This window comes from Macrobrachium nipponense, chromosome 29 (assembly GCF_015104395.2).
Source record: "Macrobrachium nipponense isolate FS-2020 chromosome 29, ASM1510439v2, whole genome shotgun sequence".
Lineage (NCBI taxonomy): Eukaryota > Metazoa > Arthropoda > Malacostraca > Decapoda > Palaemonidae > Macrobrachium > Macrobrachium nipponense.
The window spans coordinates 34,314,098-34,337,217 of NC_061092.1; the positions used below are offsets into that span (position 1 = coordinate 34,314,098).

General features: G+C 37.8%; 1 long non-coding RNA gene across 1 annotated transcript in view; it reads right to left on the reverse strand.

The window, feature by feature from the left end:
- Positions 1–21,868, reverse strand: part of LOC135205954 (uncharacterized) — a 247,069-nt gene extending 225,201 nt beyond the window's left edge. Inside the window, exon 1 of the long non-coding RNA XR_010312643.1 lies at positions 21,497–21,868. This is a non-coding gene — a long non-coding RNA (uncharacterized LOC135205954). The remainder of the gene's footprint in view (positions 1–21,496) is intronic.
- Between the last annotated feature and the right edge of the window lie 1,252 nt (positions 21,869–23,120).

The window sequence follows — 23,120 nt, forward strand, 5'->3', positions numbered from 1 at the left end:
TTTCCATATATCATAATACTACACGCAGGTTCACGCTCATATGTGTATAATGTTATCTGAACACTTACTACACCACCCGCAGGTTCACAGCATCCAGATGTGTATAATGTTATCTGAACACTTACTACACGCATTGTAATATAAATGCAACCTCTTACCGACATGCATACTATATCTGAACACTTCATGCATCTATATATATGTATGTATTATATATATATTTTATATATATATATATATAGGATATATATATATATTATATATATATATATACATATCCTTCGAGTAGAGAGTGCAGTATATATGAACACATATGCATGTACATAGACGTATGACCTAATTATGAATATATCAAACATACATCGAAGTTTATACAAAAATAATACATCGCGTAGTACACAAAGTGATATACACCTAAACGCGAAAGCATACATCTACAGACTTACGCTCATTCCAAATAATACAGTACACAGCCACTTCTGAGACACAAATACACAGGCATTCGCCCACATATAGTACATAGCGACTTCTGAGACTACACAAATATACCGGCATTCGCCCACAAACAGTAAATAGCAACTTCTGAGACGTACACAAACATACAGGCATTCGCCCACATACACATACACAAAGGCTACTAAAAACTCACATATCCGAGTACACGCGGCGCAATAAAACACATACACACACACACACACACACAAAAAAGGCGGTACATCTCGCGCACAAGAACGCAATAATCCTATCCACAAGCGCGCATGCGCATGCGCACGCCCGGACAGAGCAGAGGCAGAGCACAGCCACGTCGATTTAATCTGGCAACCCGTGTGGCATAACATGACAATTACAGATCCAATAATTGGATCTAATATAGCTGGTTTAACTCAGGAGGACACTGCATTATAAATCTACCAGAGGCCGTAGGAGGTACGAAAGGGAAGGAGATGCCTCATTTATCACCCAGCTCCTTTTCCTTCGCCCCTTTTGTTCTCTCATCGGCTGTTTCTGTCTTGCGCTTATAGTATATATATCTCTTAGGGCACGGCTGGGAATCCACTTCACTTATTTATGCTGCGAGCTGAAGTATGTATGTATGTATGTATGTATGTATACATACATACAATATAATACATAAACACGACAACACACATATATGTGTGTGTTTATGTATATATACATAAATAAATATAAACGCAAACATTACACACACACACACACACACACACACACACACATATATATATATATATATATATATATATATATATATATATATATATATTGTAATATTATATAATTAACCAAAATGGAAGATTACGTGTATCAAGAGGTATCGTTATATAAATAAAAATAGAAGTTCACAAATATGTCAATTTTTGTGAAAAGATTACAGTTTTTCACTTTGAGTTCTGTTACTTAAACGTCCTTAAAGATCAACTTTATAGTCTTAAAGTATTATTCCCGAGACGGAAATAGAGTTTTACCCCGTTGCCCAAAGGGTTGACGCCTAAAAAAAATATTATTCATACAAAGGACAGTTATATACTGCACGTATTTCGGAATTACAGCGTCAAAAGAACCTTAGCGCTCATCTTAAGTCGTCTTTGGCAAGACGAATGGCTTCGGATAAGTGATCCAAGACATTAGACCGCTGTGTTTTCTTTATTAAATGCGAAGTGCTTATCAAGGAACTCCGGTTGATATCTGCACGCTTTGATAAAAACGGCGATAAAGCGGATAAAGTTACGGTCTCCAAACACATCGACTGCGCAGCAGCAAGCGTAGACCAACCCCACCCCTCTACTACACGCCCGCAATCCTACCCACTGCCCCGCCCCAACCCCGCCCTCGCGCTCAAATCGAAGACAAACCCGATTAGAATGTTATCTTGCAAAGCCTCCATTTAATTCTGCATAAATGTTGCAGTTCTCACTACTGGACGAGCAGCGTTTGAACAATTGCCCAAAACCTGGTCCTACTGGTGCCCTACCACCCGCCTGAGCCAACCGTGCCTTACATTAGGCGTATCTTATTTAATCAGATTTCTAGATATGAGTGGTTGGAGGTGATGCTATTAATTAGTGCTGTTCATAACGTGCTCGGATTCTCGGGGAGCTGGCAAGAATAAGCGAATAGAGTGTAATCATTGAAAACGAAGCAAAGCAGGAAAGGGACCTGAATAAATATAAAGTCGTTTAAAGTTCATTAATAACTCATTAAAATTTATTAAAAATTTTATATTTTGTAAATTACCACTCACACTTGAATCGATGGACTGGTCTGACAACCCGACCTCCCCCCTTTAATGTGTGGCATCACTGTTTGTCGAATTATTTTTAAAATGCCAAGTATTTGAAAAGCCAAAATGATTTCGTACTGTTTTGGAAAGCCCCGTGAACCTCTGTACTTTTTAACTTGATTTATGATTAATAATTAGAATCAAAAATAGAAACTTTTCCCAAATGTGGCATCTTACATACACGTGGCTGTAACGCCAGACAGTAGCTCACAGTGAATCAATGAATCACTCTCATATACAAGATCTATACTACGTGCAACCTCAAACACAATGAGAGTTATATGCACTGTTGTCTTAAAAAGTCGAAGCCTTCTTAATTAAGGAAATCCTTTCATAAAAACAAACAGAAACTGCAAGAACTTCGTTTAATTTTTTTTAGACAAAACTCATTAAGTGCATAACAGCATACGTAACATTGTGTATATCCTTTCCCCAACTCTTTGTACCAGTAAAGCTAACATAGAGACAAGAGCGAGTGAGGCAGCTATAAAATAGCCGAAAACATAATGAAATCACTTATCACGCCTAATGGCAACTGAATAAGATTCCGTCATCCCTTACCTCCGGAAAAACCAGGCTTAGGAATAACTTCTTTCAGTAGACCTGCTAAAATTCTCTTCCCTGACATTTCATTGCGACATCTCAATTCACAGATAAATGTTAATAGGTCATTCTTCTTAACTTTGACCTAGAGGCATTCCATTCACTGTAACTCATTGTAGCGGAAGTTTTAACGATTAACGTTGTTCTCTCTCTCTCTCTCTCTCTCTCTCTCTCTCTCTCTCTCTCTCTCTCTCTCCACGAGTTACTGTGTGCAGGCGTTTGTACCTGTATGTTTTATGCCTCATCTGTATACAAAAACTGATTACATTATTTGCCACGAAACTTTTATCATTAGCATCACTGTCCATGTGACATGTGGATACAGATAGCAGGAACAAAGAAACAACAAAGGTGAAAACAGACAGAAACAAATTTTGTTCATAAAACCCGGGGATTGGGGAGTGAGAAATCGCGATATCTCAACACAAGATAACACCATTATATACGAGTAGTGCTAACTCACTCCGGGAGTCAGACAGATATTAGGCATTGTAGTGTAAAATCATGGAACTTTGACAAACTTGAAATTTTATTATGGTTGTAATCTGACACTTTTACTTTTTTGGGGGGGAGGGGTGTTTGAGGGTAGGGGTTGGGGAATGGGGGTGGGGGCGGTGGTGGAGAGCGGTTTTTAACATCACTCCAATTATCAGAATAAGCAGTTCTCAGTTCCTATGGAAGCAAGAGCCCAGAGTCGAAGATAGCTCAAAGAACTTCCTAACAAGATCAAATCTGTTTTTATCGATCCGGCGATTTTTATTACAATCACTTATAAGTCTGCTGTGCCTCCAACATCTACACAATGCAAGCAGTGAAAATAACAAGGTGTACCTACATTATCTCTTACCTAGGTAAAGAATATATTCATGCCATTTGAAATTTCATCAGAACTAAAAAGTAACCAGGGGTATCTCTTAAATCTTATTTTTACTACGAGAAAAATGTTGATATTCTACAATATTTACAAAAGAACTCATTTTAACCTCTGTTCTTGCAGTAATGAAAAATCTAAAAATAATCAAGGGAACTGTAGCATGCATGCTTATCTCGTCCAATCAAGACGAACCTTAATATTTTCGAATACTTTCATATATTTTTTAGTATAAATTTATGTCACTTGTGCATGGATGGCTTTTATATTTACAAACATTCATTCCAAAAAAACCCTTCATATGCAATTCCTTATACCTGAGGACAAACCTACATCTAAAGGCAATAATAACTGGCAAGTGGTCAAAGTCACAATCTACAGTTGTTTCTAAACCAGCCAACGGTTCGAATCCTGCCGATGACGAAGCACTCTACAGTTGCAATTCCCCTTAAGGGCAAGTTTTTCCCGAGGTATAGTGAATTGAATCTTGAACAACGGTTCTGGCTCAATATTTGTGATTGCAGGAGTATAGAGTATATAGAATAGAATAGAATATAAAATTTAGCCCAAAGGCTAAGAACTACGACCTATGAAATCATTCAGAGTTGAAACGGAAATTAACGATAAAAAGGTATGAAAGGTGGAACAGGAAGAAAACCTTGCAGTTTCACTATGAATCAATTGTTAGGAGAGAGTGAAAAGTAAGACGGAAGCGAATAGGAACGGAGGCACAGTAAAAGGAATGAAAATGGTTGCAGCTGGGGCCGAAAGGACGCTGAAAGGAACTTAGGTAATACTTACACTGCACCGCATGAGGTGCACTGACGGCAATAACCCCCGACCTAAGGGGTACGGAGTATAACATCATTCCTTAAAGGTATCTTGCAGCAAAGGCTGGTCCAAAAGAAGAGAACAACGCTTGCCACTCCTTCTTCGTCAACCTTGAGGAGTTGAGAGATGGCCCTTTACGATCTGATGATATCTAGATAAACTGTAAGACTTATTAAACCTGCGTATAAACAATGGCTACTTTAATTTTGTCCGATAAGTGTTTATGATATGTTTTGCTGAAGTGTGGACACACCCTTTGAGTTGTAGCTTCAGTGCTTCATCAGGAATTTTTTATAACTTGGGGATTGTCAAAACATGGAGGGGTGATCCATAAGATAAGCCAAATGCTGATGCTAATAATCACACGACTAAAGACTACCGGAATGGTAACACCTTCCTAGCATATGGTGACTAAGTGTATAAATATATATATATATATATATATATATTATATATATATTATATATTATATATATATGTATATTTATTATATATATATCGCAAAGTGAAAATTATTTTAATACACACAATAGACTACAATGAACGTATTAAAACAAAATATTAATCAAAGGAGAGAAAAGGGCATAAAAAAGACGAGGAAGAAGAGATACTAAAAACTAATTGCATGTGAACAAGGATGCTAATTCATCAACATCACTTTGCCCGCCAAAAAAAGAAAAAAAAAAGATGAACGAGAAAAAAAGGATAAAAAAAAGAGCAACCCATCTTTTGGTAAATGCTTCAATTACTTGTCACGGTTGTTGAGTGTATTAATTATCGATCTTGTACGCTGCTCGTAAAGGCCGTCGGATACGAGATTCCATTTAAGACCTTAAATACCGACACGAGAGAGAGAGAGAGAGAGAGAGAGAGAGAGAGAGAGAGAGAGAGAGAGAGAGAGAGAGAGAGCGAACACCCGCGGCTCTGACCCAACAGTATCACAAATCCTGATGCTAAATATGTTGGATGGTTCAACATGCTGGTGTTCCTGGGGCTTTTTATGAAGAAATATATGACGTATATATATATATATATATATATATATATATATATATATATATATATATTATATATATATATATATATATATATGTGTGTGTGTGTGGTGTGTGTGTGTGTGTGTGTACTATACACACATTGTAAGATTACACTTAAGTATAAGAAAGGCTGCAGGTAGTTCAAACGCCTTTTATAACAACAATAAATGTCATGGTTTCAACCACTGAACCATTAAAAACATAAATTTGTAACATACATTACATATTCATATTAATTAACGCTTTGAAAGACATATAGAAGAGAGAAGAGAGAGAGAGAGAGAGAGAGAAGAGAGAGAGACGAGAGAGGAGAGAGAGAGAGAGAGACTACCGCATGACAGATTATCCTGAGTAACGGCAGATTCAATAACAGTACAAATTTCTATGGTCTTGGTTAAGGCAAAATAGCAATGTATGAGCGTGTATGTGTACATATCGATTTACTCCTGTATCTATCTAAATGTTTGATTTCAATATTAAATCTACTGTTTTCCGTAAATGGAGACGTTGGGAATTGTACCAAGACAATTCAAACGTTCGGTCACACTTTCAACGCTTGTTCGTATTTTTCACCAAGTCTGCTCTGAGTTCATTGATTATTCATTCAATTGCATATTTAACGAGCATTGACAAGGAACATGAATAGTTCTCAATCAATGTTTCCTCCGAGTGACAAACCCCAGGAGAGAAATGATAGTATTTGACTTTTTGGATCTTCAACTGCTAAGCGTCCCTACGACTGGACACTACCTGTACTCAGAGCCGTATACGGCAGAGGGCTCTGCCTGCCTGTACTGTTCCTTGCGCCGCCCGCTGTTTCAGCTGTCGCCCAACAGCGGTGGCATTAATTTGTTTACTTCTTGTAGCATATAATACCCTTAATACCCTGCAACAAAAGCACCGACTCGGGTGGTAGCCAGGCCATGAAAGGTTTACACAATATATCTCCAAAAACGGAATGCAAAAAAAAAAAAAAAAAAAAGCAAATAAATAAAATAAAAACAAACCATCATGAAGCTTTGAAATAAAAACAAAGCGGGGCGCCAGCACGCTGGTGGTAACTTTCAATTAAAAAGATATTCATCGGGAGTGTGGAAAATCGTCTTGGAGCAACAACAGTAAAACCTCGGCCGATTTGCTTACAAAAATCCTACTTTCCTCCTTAAAAGGACCGGATCAATCAGAATTTCCAAAGGCGCAAGTATGCTCTGGGATCTGTATCTCTTTTTCAAGCGCCACCTCTGTCCAGAACCTCCTGATTAGCAAGATCAACCAGATTGTTTTTATTTCCGTCACTAAAAGAAAATGGCCGAAAAAATGGTTTTTGTACTTATAAGGCACATCAGGCCGTTTCGTCACTCCTCACATATTCAGGTCTTCACAATTTCACACTCGGTCTCAAACGCAAATGCACAGGAAGGCATGAAAGAAGAATAAGATCACAGCAAGCACAAAATGGGGGAAGCACAAAATAAATGTTATACCAAGGTAATACTTAACTGAACATGAGGTGGGTGGGTAGGGGGGGGGAAGAGACCTACGACTCTGCTAACTGAGCAACGAAAATAAAAATGGGGGCAGAGAGAGAGAGAGAGAGAGAGAGAGAGAGAGAGAGAGAGAGAGAGAGAGATAAAAATGGGGACTGGGAGTGTTAAAAATGAGAGACAAATATGAGAGAGAGAGAGATAACAATGGGGACTGGGAGAGTTAAAAATGAGAGAGAGAGAGAGAGAGAGAGAGAGAGAGAGAGAGAGAGAGAGAGAGAGAGAGAGAGAGAGAATCAAGAAATCTTACTTAAAGTACAAAGAGGGATTCAAGGTGCAAAACGAGCATTTAATGCGTTGTGACCAGGCGTGGCCAATTCGAGCTAATTTGAACAGACTTGCGCTGGAAAAGGAGAGGAAAATCTTAGGACGCTTATTTTCGCATTTCCAAGCGACTGAGACTTTTGAAAAGCATAGAACGCCAAAATGGAGGTTGGGGGATAATTGCCATCGTAATAATGGACATTATTTCAATCAGATGTTTACAGACGTCTCTATATTCCTGTGCTTTTGGCTTCAAGATTTGTAACTAGGCTGGAATTCAGTTGTTGAAAATATTGTTACATCTTGATTTTGAAAATTAGGCATCATCTCATTACAACTACATTTTATTGATTTACATTTATGTTCATTCAATGGCCTGAATTAATCAATTTTAGCAATATGTATCATAAGCATTTAGAATTGGATTAGAAAAAACCGTGTGCTTCATTCTACCCAGTTATTTCTTTCTTTTCTACCTATTGTTTGCAAGTTAAATAAATTTCCTGGTTTGTCCTACATAAAAAAATTGTGCTAAGTCATTACAGAAAAATTTAATACAATCTATGAAAAACTAATGAATAATATCCCGACAAATAAGAAAATAAGTAGTTCAAAGGTCTAATCCACATCTAGACACTCATTTCATGAAACTTGATGATCAATGATCAATGATCAATCAGAGAATGTTTGAGGACAAGAAACAATAATTTCATTTTATGAATGAAACTCCTGCGCTCATAAGGGATACACCTCAAGAAGCTAAAACAATACAGGAGTTTACCTGAATAATAAATTAGTTGCCAAAATAGTAAAAAAGAGTATTACATGACAGCTGACAACTATTCCTACACTCTCCTGGGTCTGACCAGAAGGCTCTGGTGTTACAGGAAGATGAAACGCTGGAAAGAACCTTTAATACTTTCATCAATAAAAAAATAAGATTCACCGTAACCCTAGAAAAACCATAAGTATCCGATTACTGGACGAGTTTCTCTACAGTAAAATGATCCTATTTAAATATAGAAATTTTCCATTAGGCGTTTCGAATAAAACAGCAAGACCCTTCAGAGTGAATTTCTAACACGTAACCTAAATAGCTTCACTTACCTTATTGTCATATGCAAGAACACGACCACAATCGTATTTATGTTTAATGTTTTTATTTTTGCTTTCATTCCAGCAAGCTCAAGTAAGGTTTGAAGTATCCGATACCACATATATGATCAAAGTATTAAGAGCACCTACCTTCTAGGCATCATTTGCTAAAAGAAAACACACACAATTGCACAATCGTTAGCAGAAAAGCAAAAAAAAACAAGCAAACTTTACCTCCGGGAAGTACTTATTCTGGTTTTACCAGTTTCCTGACCAAAGGCTGGAATAGAAACTCTTCTCTTCTGAGCAACCGTGATATTATTACTCCCCGGCATTAATTTTCCCTTATTTCTTTTTATTTTTTGCTTTATCTGTATACTAGTGTACTTTTCTTGTGCATTTTTAAAAAATGTTTTTCCCCATATCTATATATCTTTTTAGCCTTTTCAATGTGAATGTGGGCTCAAGCTGATTATTATTATCATTATTACTATTATTATTATCATTATTATTTTTATTAATATTATCATTATTATTATTATTATTATTATTATTATTATTATTATTGTTGTTGTTGTTGTTGTTAAGAAATTCACAGTTCCGTAAAAACAAATTGTTTAAAAAATATCCACAATTACCTATATATAAAAATATATTTCTATGTAAAAATACATTTTTATATATAATTGTGATTATTATTATTATTATTATTATTATTATTATTATTATTATTATTATTATTATTATTATTATTATTATTATTTTTATTATATGGAACAATCCCATAGGGGCCAATATATAACTTGAAATTCAAACTTCCAAAGAATATGGCGTTCATTAGGAAGTAAGAGAAGGTCAAGGGAAACAAAAAGAAGATATCACACTTATTAAAAAGAACAATAATTAACAAACAGATAAAAACTGTATGAAAATGCAATGAGAATAGCATTAGGGTAATAATGAATTGAATCTTTGCTAGACCTTTTGTAGCTACGATTGCACAACATCCTCAGGGAGACTGAAAATTAAAATTTCCAGGTCTTCCTTCCAGTCCGTATAAATACTGCGCTCACAGGCAATTATAATCAATCCCTTTGCCCATAACAAGCACGCGGCCTATATAATCCCACACACAAACACAGAGACGCACTTTCTGGCGAATGAATTCAGTAATGACAAGCTCCGATTTGTCCCTTTCCTCGTTATCTTTCAAAAATATCTCGACGACTGACCCAGCATCACCATTACTCATCTCATCTCCCCCCCCCCAACCCTACCATCCCCTTCTCCCACTCTCTTCCCCAGTTACCTAATAAATAAAGGGCCAATAAACGGAAAACCCGCAATAAGAGTAACAAGGAAAAAACAAGAGTAAAAAAGGAAAAATAAAAGAAGAAAAAGCCATAAGGCACCAGAACGCATTCGTTATCCTCGACCGGGCACCGACTATAATTACCCTGAGACCATCCGTAATTCCGACCGGATTAATAATTATTAATTACCATTATAAACAGGTATGTTACAGGTATAACGTGTGCGTGCTACAGAGCGTACAACGACGCATGCGCGCCTAACCTAGCCGTGCGGCCCGCCCGTGAGATTTGTGGGCACAGGATCGACACGGCGAGACACAAATGGGGTATTTCGGAGACACATTTCGGGACACGAAATTATCCCGACGACGACGGCTGCCCGGGGCGGGTCCCGATGTTGCGACCGGTAAATGAGGTAGAATCAGCGCATTCGAGGATGCATAAACAAAAATTGCCTTCGTCCCGTGGGCTGTCCTTCAAAGGCTCGGTGTCTCGTCCCCCACCCCCCCAAAAGTGACGTCCACCTCCCCTGGGACTACCTGAACACCGGCGCCCTCGGGGGACACCAGTCTCGCAAATTGAGGGAAAGTAAAATGTATATATTCAAAGATGATATTATGGATTACTTCGGCTTAATGGCCGAATTTAAAGAGGATAATGGTGCATTATGAATTTAACGCAAGTTACCCGGCTAACTTATGGGGGGGGAGGCTGGTTGGCCCTGCAGGCCGCGCTGGTGTGGAAAAGCTGAAATTCTGTCCGCGTCGTGTTTCACGCGCAGTTAAACAAAGGGTTTCAATATCTCGCGTGAAAAGCCTACAATATTCCACCTCATCCTATAGGATCCGAGGCCACAATTTTAAATATATATAAAACTTTCGCAAGAATTTTTGGGTTTCTCTCACTCTCTCAATTTTTGAATGACTGATTGAATGATTCATAGATTTTGGGCGTATATGCCAAGCAATGGGGCAACTAAGGCCATTCAGCGCTGAAACGGAAATTGACAGTGAAAAGGTTTGGAAAGTGTAACAGGAGGCAAACCTCGCAGTTGTACTATGAATCAAATGTTAAAAGAGGGTGGACAGTAAGCTGGAAGAAAGAGTATATGAACGGAAGTACAGTAAAAGGAATGAAAGCAGTCGCAGCTAGGGGCCAAAGGGTAGAGTTGAAGATAGAATTTAGGCCAAAGGCCAAGCACTGGAACCTTTGAAGTCATTCAGCGCTGAACTGGAAATTGACAGTAAAAGGTTTGAAAGGTGTAACAGGAGGAAAACCTCAAAGCAGTTGCGCTATGAATCAAGTGTTAGGAGAGGGTTGAAAGTAAGATGAAGAAAGAGAATATGAAAGGAGATACAGTAAAAGGAACAAAAACGGTTGCAACTAGGGGCCGAAGGCACACTGCAAGAACCTTAAGTAATGCCTACAGTGCACCGCATGTGGTCCACTGACGGCACTATCCACAACGGGGTCTCTCAACTAAACACCAGCAGGGAACAACAACACATTTTCATCAATCCGATTGCAGCACAACAGATTCAGTAGTTTTTTGGCTATCACTCAAACTTCCTTATGAGAGGAGTCCAACATTAAACTGTTTCGATTTATCATCAACCGTTCCCATTATCAACTTCTTCTTTAACATTTATTGTTTGCTTGTTTGTATGGTATTGCATGGAACCAGTGGTTATTCAGCAACGGGACCAACGGCTTTACGTTCCTTCCGAACCACGTCGAGAGTGAACTTCTATCACCAGAAATACACATCTCTCACTCCTCAATGGAATGTCCGAGATTGATTGATTGATTGTGAGTTATCTGGCGTCACAACTACCAGGGTCACCGACGCCGAGAATGTCCGAGAATCGAACTCGCGGCCACCGAGGTGGCACGTCAACACCATACCGACCACGCCACTGAGGCGCTTCTTTAACGTTTGGGTGCAGTTCACTATATACTGCGTCATAACAGTGGTAACGTACTGCTCAAGAGGATGATCTAAGAAAACCATTAAAGCTAATTAGGACCTTTGAAGGGTTTATAGTTTGTTCTTGTACTGCCTTGTTTTTAGGCATCCATAAATAAAGAACACATTATGTATTCATCATGAATAACGAAAATTGACGTACGACAAGGACGACCTTCTTTGTTCTTAACAAACACTCTTGGATTCTAAAATAAATTCTTCCCAGTATTTATATGCATAGCCTAAAATACATTCTTCCAAACATTTTTCTGTTTATTAGTCGAAAATAAATTCCTTCCAGCATGTATCTGTTTATTAGCCTAAAAAAAATTTTTTTCCAGCATTTATCTGTTTATTAGTCTAAAATAAATTCTTCCCAGCATTTATCTGTTTATTACCCTAAAATAAATTTCTCCGAACATTTATCTGTTTACTAGTATAAAATAATTTTTGTCCTAGCATTTATTTGTCTATCAGTCTACAATACATTCTTCCCAGCATTTATCTGTTTATTACTCTAAATTAAATTTCTCCGAGCATTTATCTGCTTACTAGACTAAAATAATTTTTTCCCAGCACTCATCTGTTTATTAGACTAAAATACATTCTTCCCAGCATTTATCTTTATATTATCCTAAAATAAATTTCTCCGAGCATTTATCTGTTTCCTAGCCTAAAATAATTTTTCCCAGCATTTATCTGTTTATTAGCCAAGATTAAATTCTTCCCAGCAGTTAACAGGTTCTGTGTTCTTACTGTAATCGAGGTTACGAGATCACTGGAACTGCAAACATTATCCAAGTTCTGGCCAATGCTGCTTCTAATCATTTTGGCTGCATCGACTGGAGAAAAATTGGTATTAAAAAGGATAAAAAGTGTCACTTGCGGTCTTGTTTAGGTAAGAGTAAGCTAATACCCTGCGTTACTTCTGGGTATCCTTGAGTACATGTATAGAATATAGAATAGAATAAAATTTAGAATTTAGGCCAAAGGCCAAGCGCTGGGATCTACGAGGAAACTGACAGTAGTAAAAAGGTCTGAAAGGTGCAAAAGGAGAAAACCTCGCAGTTGATGAAACACTATGAATCAATTGTTAGGAGAGAGTGGAATGCAAGATAAAAGAAAGAGAATGTGAATGGAGGTACAGTAAAAGGAATGAAAGGGGGTTGCAGCTAGGTGCCGAAGAGACGCTGCAAAAGCCTTAAGTAATGCCACTGACGGCAATACCCTTCTACGGGATTGAGTACTTGTATAAATACTACTTAGAACCCATGCCACAAGAACTGGCGTCAGTTATAATTCATGTTTGCAACATCACAATAAATGTTTGACTCATAAACAATTATATAGATTGATGCAGTTAGGAGGACCAAGGGGGTCTGCGCTCTCGTGTTGATTTAAACGAGCGATCATAAACATATTTCTTGGCATGGGCTTATGATAAGTAATTAATTTAAATATATAATATGTTTCTATCAGGGTTCAAAACCCATTAGGCGTCTTGACTGTACATGCTTTCGTTGTTGCCTTTGTTTGCATCAGAGATCAGAGAGGAAGCCGGCTGGTGTCCATGATATTAATGTCTAAAATTTCATAAATCTACAATGTGCCATAATTCTCTGGACCAAAGTTTTACTCTATCTATGCTTGTGAACTTTTTTTTTCCTTTTCCTGCTTGTTAGGAATACATACGCAATTTTGTTTGTTTGTATGGTGTTTTTACGTTGCATGGAACGAGTGGTTATTCAGCAACGGGAGCAACGGCTTTACGTGACTTCCGAACCACGTCGAGAGTCAACTTCTATCACCAGAAATACACAATTTTGGCCCAAGTCGAAGCGCCGGGACCTTTGAGATTATTCAGCGCTGGGAGGGAAATTAAGAGTAGAAAGGTTTTAAAGGTGTAACAGTAGGCAAAACTCGCAGTTGCACTATTGAACAATTGTTAGGAGAGGGTGGAAAATAAGATGGAAGAAAGAGAATATGAACAGAGGTACAGTAAAAGGAATGAAAGTGGTTGCAGCTAGGGGCCGAAGGGACACTGCAAAGAATCCTAAGCAATGCCTTTTCCCGCTTGCTAGGTTCAAAAGAACTGAGTAATAAATTACTGACAATTTTATCAATTAATTTATTAATTTGACAATTTTTTTTTTGTCTTTTTCAGTAAGTGATCTCGTCTTCCTATATTTCCCATTACCTTCTGTTCCTTCTTCCTACTGAATACCATTTTCTCTGAAAGCTTGAATTTCAAGGATTTCAAGTTAATGGCGCGTGAGGGCTTGTTCCAATATGGATAAAGTTCATCTTCTGAATAATAATAATAATAATAATAATAATAATAATAATAATAATAATAATAATAATAATAATAATAATAATAATAATAATAATATGTTTTGTTAAAAGTAATTGCTGCCTCAGCTGCGATAATTGATTAAGGTTCTTTTCTGTTTTTCTAATTATTGTTTTCTCATTGTTGCTTATTGAGAAAACAATAATTAGAAAAATAGAAAAGAACTTTTATCAAATTAACGCAGCTGAGGCAGCAATTACTTTTAATAAAACATGTTTAAAAGAGGGTTTACTTCCAGCATTCAATAATAATAATAATAATAATAATAATAATAATGCAATATAATAATAATAATAATATAAAAAATAATAATAATAATAATAATAATAATAATCAATAATCATACTATAATGGGCGTAATGTCTGTCTGTCCGTCTGTCATTCGATCACGGCCAAACGGCTGATCAGATGGGCATGAAACTTGGCAGGGTTATGGTGGGGAACTCTAAGATGGTTTGTAATGGGGTTTCATCCAACCTAACCCCCTCCTTAGTAGGGGGTGGGGGTGAGAAGGGATTCCCTGAAACGGAGCTGTTTCTGGCCGTGAAACGAAGCTGGTTATTCCCGTAGACTTGGTTACTTTACGATTTTTCATACATAATTTCTGTACAACTTCCCCGGAGAAAGTCGCGAATATTTCAGCTCGGACACAATAGAAGATGAAAATTATCATCAACATCCGCAAGATTTTTTGAATAACTTAAATCCATCGGGACTGCCAGTGCACAAAATAACGGTGAAGAAGTACTGCCCGGTAATGTTGCTTCGGAATTTCGATCCTGCCAATGGACATAATAAAAAGGAAACTGACAAGTTCCTACTTTCTACTCTTTTTTTTGGAAGACACAGGATCATAAGAGCATTTATCAGTAGCCATAACGCACTGACATACAAGTTGCGTCTTTGCAGTAACATAATGAAAAGAAAGATACTTCACTATTCGTATCACCGTGCAAAGTAATTGACAAAGAAACGAACCAATCAAGATCCCTGTTCCGTTAAATGAAAGTCACGAGAGAGAGAGAGAGAGAGAGAGAGAGAGAGAGAGAGAGAGAGAGAGAGAGAGAGAGAGAGCCATTTAACGACATTAATGCACTACAATTTTATAATTTTATCTTGCTATCGAAAAATGAGAGAGAGAAAGAGAGAGGAGATAATTTGTGATTTGAGAGCTAAGTAATCCGATAATCCCATCACCGTCTTCGTTACTTGACTTACATTGAGAGAGAGAGAGAGAGAGAGAGAGAATCATTAAAAGAGGGGAAAGAATAATGAATAAGAATTTCTCTGCGTTCAGTGATCGTCACTTGAATTACATTAAGAGAGAGAGAGAGAGAGAGAGAGAGAGAGAGAGAGAGAGAGAGAGAGAGAGGAGAGAGAGAGAGAGAGAGAGAGAGAGAGAGAGAGACTATTCGTGTAATCGCCTTTATTTTAATATTGCTGAACAAATAGTACATATAAATTTTTCACTTCTGCACCCGTATTTTATCACCCATCGTAGATGGGTAAGTTTGCTAGTATAATATAATAATAATAATAATAATAATAATATAATAATAATAATAATAATAATAATAATAATAATAATAAGGTTAATGCTTTCGAGAAAGTAATGCAGAGTCAGTTGCAATACTAAGGTTCAATGTAACTGCAAATAAATAGATTGGCACGTAATTTTTATAAAAATAAAGCGGACAGTCTGAACGTAACTCTGTAATCCGGTGCTGATGATGAATGACCGAATTTGCCGAAAGCCTATTCATGCACTGTTAATTAGTAAAACTTAAATTAGGTATGTCTCGTCAAACTAATGAAAATGGTTTGCGAAGATGTTTCGTTATATGCCTGTTAGCCTCTTTATTAATGAAGTATAAAGCCTTCGTGCGTCAAGAACTTATGCTCCGTCTGCGACTTCCAGCAGACAATATATAAACAAAGGTTATCTTTTTCCAATTTATGGTTATTTTTCGAAACTCGAATATTATTTTAAAACCGCAAGCAGACTACTACTGAACGATCGCACACCAAAGCACCCGTAAAAGCATAAATGTTAATAGACAAATTAATAGTTACAGACCAATAAATTATTCGATACCCTGTCGGCGTAATTTACACATCGTTTTAATTATTTACCGAGACTTGATTTACGGCGAAGGGTCTCCTTAGTAATCACGCTCGCCCATTGTTTGCTTCGTAATGTACTTTTCTCCAAACGTTTGGCCGCACATCTCTGTTTCCTTTATCGCGTTGATTTACCGACTTCCATTTCCCTGGCGTGATTAAGTCCGACCGGGGAAGATTTACGAGACTATCGCACTAGATAATGCTCGCCACAGCGCGCGCGCGTGCAAGCGGAGTGTGAATGCGCGCAACCGCATGATGCATGCAAAGCCATAATTTAAGACCGTTCTTCAGGCTCGCTCTGACAGGTGCTACTTTCAAAAGCTAAAAGACTTGCCACATGCCGACGTCGCAGAGGGCGATCATTTGTTCTATCTTGAAATATTGCCAAAGAAGAACCAGCAGCCTTTCAGAAGAGGCGCACCAAGCAACCGCACTCCCATGCAAAAGTTAGGTCTACTTGCAAAAAAAAAAAAAAAAAAAGTAAGTGTAAGGAACCTCCCTCGTATCTCCAAAGAAGTTCAGAGGACAAGAAGTCGTTCCGTTGTCCTTGTTTAATATTGTTAAAATACTTTACGACTAAGATAAAACGATATTCAATATCACACTACCCCAACCATTTAGAAAGTACTGTATTCAGTTTCACATTACCCCAGTCTTTTGGAAAGTACATACTATATTCAGTATCACACTACCCTCAATTTTTTGGACAGTACTACTATAGCCCGTTAAACGTCTTATCAGACTCGGTGATTGTTCTAAGTAATGAGTAATCACTCCCAATAATTCATCACTGAGATTAATATACCACCACTTATAACAAAAGCAAGGTTATGAAGAAGGGAAAAAGGAATGACAAAAATAACACTCATCAAGTATGCTAAGCTTCACCTAGTCCACTGACAGTAACCTGTAAATAATTTATCAAGGGGAATTATGAAGGAAAAGCCTGCGCCTCGCGATGTTTACGTGGAACCTTGCAAAGTTAATCCCATCTTACAGGCTTCTCCAGACCTTGATGTTTTCTAATGATCATAATGGGCTGGCAAGATGCGCCCAGTGATAAATGATGCTGACATAAGGATGTTTTGGTATTTAACTGAGCAAAGCTTTTTGTTCCCAGGCATTGCTAATGTTCAGGGCAAGCACAACACAACACGACTTGCGACTTTTATATGCGACACACATACTGCTCTTGTTTCGCTGGTTTGAGTTCTCGTACGAGGGAGGAAAAGCGACCAGAGCTCGAAAATAATTCTGAAATCTACATACGGGCCTATGCACATGCAAATTATGCTGATGTGAGGCGTTTTATGGTAGTATATGAAATGAATGCGTTAGGAAAGCAAAGTAAACTATAATATATATATATATAATTATATATATAAGAATATATATATATATGATATATATATATATATATATATATATATATAATATATATATCATATATATAATATATATATCAATTATATATATATATATATATATTATGTTGCTTTCCTTATAATATTAGCTCAGGGGAAAACGATACAACGGTCACTGCCATATTCTTATTCCAGGACCTGTATCGTGAATGAAATCACTGTGTCCAATACTTACAAAACATATGCAAAACCTACACACACACACACACACACACACACACACACACACACACACATAGTGCAGGCAATTGCGTTCCTTGGTAATTAAGGGCCTTCTTTCTAAGACCTCTGCCATCCAATTCATCCAACGTTTCTAGGCGCTGAGAGTTTCCACAACCCACTTCCTCTAATCTCGCCACATGAACAGACCATCACTCCACTTGCACCAACATCCGCAATCACTTCCTTACTGGAAAGTTAGCTCACCAATCACTTCATAAATTCCTGCCTTGGATTCTACTGATACAGTTCCTCTCCTAAATCTTCTGGACACACGCCACCTCCCCCATCTCATTTTACATTAGGGATAAAATTAGTATATATGTTCTAAGGTAAGTGAGCCTCTACTGAGGAATTGTGGAGCTTTGGTGGGAGGATCCCGGAGCAAACAACTACACTTTCCCTCTTAACGCTGCGAAAGAATAAAGAAAACGCATTTTCTTCTTTTCATATAGGACTAAGGAGACAAATCATCCAACAGAAAACTGAAACAATAACACGGTAAAATGACAAATAAAAAGCAAAGCGAGAAAAACACGGCAAAATGTAAAAACATGTAAATTATATAAACAGAGGACAAAATGATAATCACCAATTCACACAAACAAAAAGTAAAACATTACCCTAATTTTTCTCAGGCTGTTTACGTGCCGACGCGAGCGTCATCCATCGTGGATGCAACAGTATCATTTAGTGCGGGTGAACCCCTCTATTTCGTCCGAGACTAATCATCCAGATTTAACTTTGTGGGCTCTGATAACGAGATAAGTATCTTCCGCAGCTAAAATTACATTGGAGTCGTCCTTTTAATTTGAACTTGTCATGTGCTTGCCTTTGTGGTTTTAGGGCTTCAAGATTTTGTCATCGTCTTGTTGGAGTTTCATGTGGGATATGTGTATTTACACTTATCATCTACACATATTGATCAGTCAGAGGAAGGCCATTGGATACCCAGCAGCAGCTGCAAAGTTGTGGGATAAGGAAATGAGCCATAAATAGAATGTGAAATGGCTGGGGTTTACCGATGAAATACTAGTCAATGGGGGATACTAAATATATATTACAATAACCAGTGAAAAAATATCAGTGTCTACAAGAGGAGAATGTTAGAAAATGTTAACAAGGAGACGTCAATGCAAAGGCTGATTGTCGGATGAGAGAAGTAACAGAATAGGTAAACCTAATTATGTAGCAGACTATTCAAATGAAAAGTTTTGAAGTGCTTATAAAAGGCAAGGTAGTAATGCATGATGTGTTTGCTGAGCTAAGTCTATTAGATTGACGAGAAGAGTTCAGAACAAATTAAACGAAAAGGGTTAAAACTGTTGTGATGAACTGGGAGTGAAAATTTTATAAAAAGTAATATAAAGGTTATGAGAAAGTGAAAGGATGGCTCAGTGCATTTTGAATGGTTTGGTCATAAGGAAAGAATGGCGAAAAAGTGGTGGTGGAAAGGTACACCTTTAATATCCTAAAAGTAATTACACGAGATATAAGTGAATTGCACAGTGAGTGTTAGACGGGTTCAACATCCTGCTGGTGAGGATTCATTTTAGTAGTATTAAGATAATAATGTGGGAATTTGTACACATATGCATGAGATTCCTCTACAATTCGGCAGTTATGAATTGGCAATGTGAAGGAGCGAGCGCGCATTTCAGGGCTGGCGACAAGTTAACTCGTTCACTTCACTATGATAACTTCCTTAACACTTGCAACAATCACAATGCCCTTTCTCTGACTGATCAATATATTCAATAAACGTATATACACATATCCCACATGATAATGCAGCAGAACGACGACAAAAACTTGAAGTCTACAAAATGAAAACAACAGTAAAGCACAAAACAAGTTCAAATAAAAAGGACGAAGCGATCCCATCTTTAACGGCGGAAGATACTTAACTCGTTAGCAAAGCCTACCAAGTCAAATCTGGATGATTACCCTTGGATGTGATATAGGCTTCACTCGCGCTTCAAGATACTGCGCACCCACATTGTATGACGCTCGTAAACATCAGTGAATAAATCAACATAAACCCGACACAATAATAGCACCAACCCAACATTTTTTTAAAATCCATCTTGGCAACTGCCAGACGAAGTACAGTTTCAGATCGACTGCCCCTAGCGGGTCGCGCCGGCGCGGCGTGAGCGGTGCAAATTTAGTAACCAACAAGCCTAGCAACGTCTTTTGCTTAGCTTAGAACTATGATAATACATTTCGTATTATTAGTGAAATGAAGTTTCCGAAGCTTATATTACAAGAACGTCTTATTCTGGAAGGAAGGAGGAATCCATAAAAAAAAAAAAAAAATACGCTGTCGGAAACGAACCATTTATGTTAAGACCTACACCTGGCCTTCAAAAGGAATTGCACCTACAATTCTGTATAACTGATTGCATTTTGTAATGGTGGCATTTCATTCACTTCAAGTAAAGGTAAATATAGATAATAATTCGATAACTGACAGAAACACGGTCACAGTTTTGTATATTCCAACAGATTCCATGGAAAGTCAATACGATCACTAAGTCCGGTATTGAACTTTCATTAAAAACGGCATTTAAATGCATTATTCGACTATGCTGCTAAATTGCGTCGTACTGCATTTAGGAACACTAATGACTCTTTCAAGACTTGTAAGGTTTTGAAATTAGGCTAGACCTATGAAGTTAGGTTATGCTTAAGCCATGCACGTAATTGATGCAGGTGTATCTGCGAAGCATAGCAATTGCCTTTTACGTATAACATTCTACAGTATTTGGTAAACTTATTTACAATATGTTGAGGATTTAGTATCTAATTGGCTAAATACATTAAATCTGGATTCTGGAGGAAGGACCATGTGTAATTCTGGGTGGAAAACCGTTCGGTACGTTTGACAATATTAGTGGCGATTCTTACTAAAATTTGTTGGCTTGCTGGATTTCAGCTAAGCTAAGCTGGTTAAACAGTAAAAAAAGTTAACGTCGAAATGCCCAAGTACCTTTACATTCATACGTATACATATTGCATAACAATGAATACCTTTTGTACTATTCAACATGATCAATGAATACCTTTTGTACTATTCAACCTGATAATATAGGGTGAAATACCGAATGGCCGGCCTCTACCGTAGCGCGACCACCTTCCCGAAAAAGTACTTTTCCACGTCCTGTAACCCAGGATAGACATTAGTCAAGAGCCAGCTTCCGCCGAGGCAACACCTTGAGACCTCTACTTTCCTCTCGAATTAAGTTTTTTCTCCAAAGTCACAAATTAAGGCCATAATTTCCGATTTTCGGCAAGGTGGTCGCGCGGTGGAGCGGCCGGTCATTCGGTATTTTACCCTAGTATGGAATGGAATATATAATTTAGGCCAAGCGCTGGGACCTTTTAGGTCATCCAGCGGTGAGAAGGAAATAGGGAGTAAAGAAGGTTTGAAGGTGTAACGGGTGAAAACCTCGCAGTTTCACTACTACCTATGAAACTATTGTTAGGAGAGAGTGGAAAGTAAGGTATACTTAGGCCTAAGAGGATATGAATGGGGGTACAGTGTACTTACTTTTGCCAAGGATGTTACTCATAGGTCTTCAGTAGACTTGTGCTCGTTATGCTGCTCAATTTGACGGCATCGCCTTCGCTTACATATCCAAAAGATTATCTACACTTTTTACAAAACATTTTATGACAATCGGGAGAAGTGAATTGGCAGCAACGCAAGTTATCACAATGCCGGGTAGTAGGCTACTCGTGATTTTTCTTCTAATTTCGGTGGATCTTGTATTCTAAAGACTATTTTCCGCCTCGTCAGTCATTCATATACAAAAAATCAATCTTGACGTAATAATTTTTGTATAAACGCAAACAATAACATTAATACACCCAAACACGTTCACATTGTTTATGTTCACTACCGATGAAGCTGCTCTGCTGCTGTCCCATGATTGGGTGATCGGATTGCTTGACGGTGAGTGGTTACTCATTATGACGTCATAGAATAGATACGCTTTTGCTAGATACTTGAAGTTACTGTTTACGACAAACCTGTGCATCTTTCGTAAATGGGAAATATAATTGCACGAATGGGACTTGCTGTATGATACTACTTTATTGAAATGGTTACGCCTACAGCAAGTGGTGGCCGATTTCAATTATGAGACAAATTCTTGGCTCATTCTCCATTGCTGGTTGTTCGTCCTTAACATGGTACCTCTGGGCGCCATATTTTCACGCTCACATTTATTTCATTGTATGTATATTAGTGTGCCGCACACTGTTAGCGTATTTGATAGTGCAAATACAGATATGGACGGATAGACAAACACGGCTTGCCTCTGTCATGAAAACCTATCAAGTGACACTGCATATGGGAACTACAGCACAAATATTCACAGCTGTGTAGCTAGGAATGGTTTCCTCTGCTCGTTATGCAGCTGTTCCTTAACTTATTTCTAGATATTCCATATTAATATGATAAGCATTATCGTTACAAGAATGATGGGGTAAATTTTACGTTGACCCAATGATTATAGAGAAGGAACGCCAAGCTAACATGAACTATATGACTCAAAACCATGATATACCAAAGGTATAGAAAGTGCAACAGATTGAGGATAGACCTATGTATTAAACATGCAAACTTGAGCCAGTCAGTTAAGGCTGCTGCGATCAGTGTTTTGAGAATTAAAAATTGTGCTCTCTCTCTCTCTCTCTCTCTCTCTCTCTCTCTCTCTCTCTCTCTCTCTCTCAATGAGACAAAATGTGTTCAGATTTCAAGCCATACGAAACCTGGTTATTTGCACCAGAAATTCGGTTATTAATGCCATTATTATTCCGCCATGCTGAGTTGATGCTCGAGGTGGGAAGTCAACTTTGGCCCTGTCTTCCCAGTATATATTTTGTACTGATAATAATGGACTAGATTCTAGGAGCCAAAGCCTATCGTAATAGAAGCTTCCTTAGTTTACTCTTTCATGTTCATGTTCATGTTTATGAAGGGTCCTCACCACAAAGTACTGCCTACAGAGTGCCTCATTGGGCGTACTGCACGCCTTATACAAAAGATCTTTTGCAGAATCCTTTTGCAACTAATCTGCATTACTTGTTGCCTCATACTTTTACAATTGTTCCCTTTGGTTTCTTCGCACTTGGCGATCCAACTATCCAACTTCTTTAACTTTAACTGG